Genomic DNA, 4,149 nt, shown 5'->3' with positions numbered 1-4,149 from the left:
TTTATATGTTGTTTTCAGTTTCTTCTTTGTCAGCTTTCTGCTCTAGCTGTCCAGACATGTTGAAGATATATGTGTCCAAGGTTGCGATCAAAGCGTTAATACATATTACAGCCAGACTTGAAAATACAGCATGATGAAACATCCAAAAGGTCGATTAATGTCTACTAGCATCATGATTTTCTGAAATAACTGGTGATATATTTTACAACTCTGCTCCGAGCCTCAATATTCCAGTTTACTATATGAGATGAAGCTGCATTGCACATTGGGTATTCATTGTGTATTCGGGAATACTGGTTGAGCAAAGCAAGAACTGGTGATTTGTGAAGGTTGTTACTGTGAAATACTTTGCCAGCCTTTGGTGAAAGTTCTCTTGACAGGCTCATGTGTCCGTGATCTCATTTAGGGAAATGTCAATTAAAGTGCCAACAGCTATGGCTTTTTATGATTTTTGTCACTACTTTTTGTTTTGTATGTCAATTGAAAATTCTTGTTCTACTCCCCAAAGCAGGTTGAAACACCAACTATTTACTTTGTCAATATTGCATCTATATTTATAAAATGTACTGCTATTGTTTACATTTGAAATTGAAAGACCGAAACTTTTGCTGAAACATTTAGAAACTTTAAACTATTACCTTTTGGAATCAGGATAAAAGTCAGGGGTCACCGTTTGGTACTACAGAAACAAATTACCCAGTGTTTTTCCATTCTTGTAATTCAAAATGGCCACCAGCCCCCTGGGCACCATCCCTGTGTTACCTGAGTTACCTCTATGGAAAAAAATCAAATTTTCGATTTCACATATATTCTTGACTAGAGTGACATCAGCAGGTGAAACGCACATGAACAAGGTGAATGAGAGATCAGATGAACAGAAGAGCGAATGATACAGAGATTGTGTGAAAAAGCAGACCTTAAAGTTATGTCATTTATATGTATATTGACACTTGGAATATTGGTTTGGTTGCAGAAAAATCTGAAGTTATTTGTTTTCACCGCCCCGAGACACAAAAATGACGTGGGATCCTCTAAGCACCCAGATAGTCCACATAACGGTCGGGAATACACTGTTGAAAACTTTAGTGACTCTGTGAGCTTCAAAATTAGCCCCTACAAATTGCAGACCCAAAATATTGAAAGTTCTGCAAGTCCAAATATCTGTCCCCAAGGCTATTTGTCTTGCAGTTTTCTGAAATTCTGAGGGATAGCGGACAAAAATATTTTGATCATCGTTTACTCTTCTGTGATAAAGAATTTTTTACAAAGTACCATTTTCTCCAAAACATTTTAATTTCAATTATCAACATGTCAAAGATGACAGGTCTAACATATCATGTAGATCAAATAGCCATGTGTATATGACATTCACACATGCAGAAGAATTAGGCGAAGGGGCAAAAGAAGGCACCGCTGGGATTCGAACCCAGGATCTCCTGTTTACTAGACAGGCGCTTTAACCAACTAAGCCACGGCGCCGGTTGCGAAAGGGAGGCTGAATCAAATCATAAGAATACAGAGACGGCTATTGTGTATGCAAATTGTATGTGTCATTTGTGATAATGTTATGTTCAGTTGCAATCGTTGGGTTTTGTCCAGAAAATAAGACTCTAAAACTTCGAATCATTAGACTATTTTAGTATGATCATTCAGAAAAGACATTTGGAACTTGGAAAAGGGGGCTAATATCGTAACAGTCTTACGGTCTGCTGCCCCGGCCGGCCCGGGTATGGTGCATCGTCCCTCGTTCAGAGTCGCGCACGTACATTGCATTTGTACGTACACCGATCATTCGGTGGAACGCACAGCAAGAGTAACAAGGCTGTAGGAGTATCTCATATTCCACCACAAGGGGCTAGATCCCATGTGATTGCAAAACTATTTGGGTAGATGGGGTCGGAAAGTAACACGAAGGGGCGCAATGCTATCACACTTTAGTATTTGACTATCTCCAGCGACTGCGCATGTACCCTGATCTGTTGCGCCCTCAACGATTACGTTGAGTTTCCTACAGGCGCAGGCCAGGCGCACGTCTTTCCACGCAAGGGAGGGGGAGGGAGGGGGATGACGGTTGTCTTGGTCTAAACACTGGTTTCTTGTTGCTGTTGCTTGTGATGGCGTATACAGATTGGTATTTTACCAGTCAGCCAATCTTGCTCACCAGAATGCGAGCAAGTGGCAGAGATTACAGATTTCAATAAATAAATCTCTACAGTATGGTATGATACATGAAGATACACAACACATATTTAAGTAAACAATACAGTAGGGAAAAAAGTAAACATTTGTGACTGCCTTGTAGTATGACATAACAATATCGATTCTAAAGAACAGGCACAGGTGCAGGTGACTGCAAAACCAAGCGATGATTTACACGCACAATGCTATTACCATAGGAAATAAAAAGGATGTTGAGATACAAAAACGACTCAATTGCAGGTTGAGAGGTGACTGAGAGAGAACACGGATTGGAGCGAGAAATCTGGCGAATGCTCTAGCGGCTACGAATAATAAATTTAGAATTTTCTCCTCAAAACCACAACTCGTGCGAAATTAGGCACGATAGTAATCGCGAATAATGCGCCAGTATTATGCAAGATTATACCATGAACTTGGCACTCTGGGGTTAAAATTAATGTTGATTGCTATTGAGAGGATTACCCAGACGGCTTTTAATATACTGTCCCTGATTTCAACTCCGTTAATACTTAACCTCACTATAAACTAAATCTGTGTCACAGAACAGCTCATTACATAACCTTGACCACAAACAGGAGGAGCGGACACGTTTCATCGATTCGGACCTACGATCAAATTACCCGTAAGTATTCATTAAACTACCTTGACTACTGTGGTCAGGCATTATAATAATTCATAAAAGTGGCTGTAAATAGTGGGACACAACAGCAGGAAAAATTGCATCGCAACACCAGCTTGGAAGAATCAGTTGTTGCTATGCCTGTAATTATTTCAGATTGTTGTGTCACCGCATCCCTAATGGGTGATCTAGTAACTTAAATTTGTTCAAAAAACACACCAGAGGCTGTGGTCTTGACAATGACAGATCACCACTGTACTGCAGAAAACGTTGGCCATTCGTACACAAAAACGGACACAAATCGCTGCATTACATAATCGCTAAATGTCTTTTTTCTTTCACATTTTTTACAAAATATATTTTCATAGCATAGCTACGGTAATTTCGGGTAAATTAGTTTTAACGTGTCCAAATCAAATTTGAGTGGTCAATTGACTGTCTGTCGATTGGATGTTATGGACTGCCTCCCAATTAGTTCTGGTGTTAGTGGTCTGTCTCAGAGCCTCTGTTATGTTTTAACATAGAGGGTCTATTTCTTTATCTCCGACTATCTGCCACCGCTGAAAGAATGACACCGAGACGCTATCGGTCGTTGACTCTGTAAGGGGTGGACCATTTGATAATCTGAGCACCGGGAAGATTTCGGGGAAAATATTCCGAGAGGTTGCTTTTGAAAAGAAAATTCCAGCCAAGGATGGCAGAAAAAATAAAAAGGTTGCCAGGACAGATTTTCAGCGCCTCCTCCGGGCGCCCCATTTTATAACATCTTTAGTTTTTGGCATACCCTTTGGGCGCAACATTTGTATAATATCTTTCTATGTCGGCATGCAATAACATCTTTCATTTACAGCGCACCTTTTGATCAAGACATTTTCATAATATTTGAATCCATTACATTTCATTTCATTGATGCTCTGATGTGATTAATATTTCAAGTCACACTTTTGCTGTGTTTCACATGTACCCAGTATTTCGTTTTATTCATTTGTTGAGCTTATGCTAGTTTCTCATCCTTACACTTGAAAATATCTTGAGTACTCAATTCAGCTTGCCTAATAGCCTGTACCAGCTATTCTGCGTCCGTTGTTGTACTTTACAATGATGTACCAGGCTTATCATGACTTGTAAGGGAGCGTTCAGTTATTATGGCGGGGGTGGGCCGGCAAATTCTTCCTGCGCATTAGTCAAAATAAGTGAACCTCCCCTACCCATTGCACCAAAAATTGATTACCCCCTTTTAAGATGACAGAAAATTGATGACCCCCCCCCCCCCATTTTTGAGAAGAAGATCATTCACATCTTTATTCACTTGTGAAATAAATTTCTAATAT

At 39.9% G+C, this 4,149-nt stretch overlaps 1 protein-coding gene and 1 non-coding gene across 2 annotated transcripts in view; one reads left to right on the top strand and one right to left on the bottom strand.

Moving 5' to 3' along the window:
- Positions 1-1,405: 1,405 nt before the first annotated feature.
- On the bottom strand, positions 1,406-1,479 carry Trnat-agu (transfer RNA threonine (anticodon AGU)). The gene has a single exon. It is a non-coding gene; the product is annotated as a tRNA-Thr (tRNA).
- A 1,283-nt stretch (positions 1,480-2,762) lies between these two features.
- The window catches only part of LOC139140016 (CMP-N-acetylneuraminate-beta-galactosamide-alpha-2,3-sialyltransferase 1-like), a 54,481-nt gene continuing 53,094 nt past the window's right edge, over positions 2,763-4,149 (top strand). The window contains exon 1 of the mRNA XM_070709005.1: positions 2,763-2,821. The gene's annotated coding sequence lies outside the window, so the exon portion shown is untranslated. The remainder of the gene's footprint in view (positions 2,822-4,149) is intronic.

The sequence above is a fragment of the Ptychodera flava genome, chromosome 9 (genome assembly GCF_041260155.1).
Source record: "Ptychodera flava strain L36383 chromosome 9, AS_Pfla_20210202, whole genome shotgun sequence".
NCBI classification, from domain to species: domain Eukaryota; kingdom Metazoa; phylum Hemichordata; class Enteropneusta; family Ptychoderidae; genus Ptychodera; species Ptychodera flava.
This window is presented reverse-complemented; position numbering and strand designations above follow the sequence as displayed.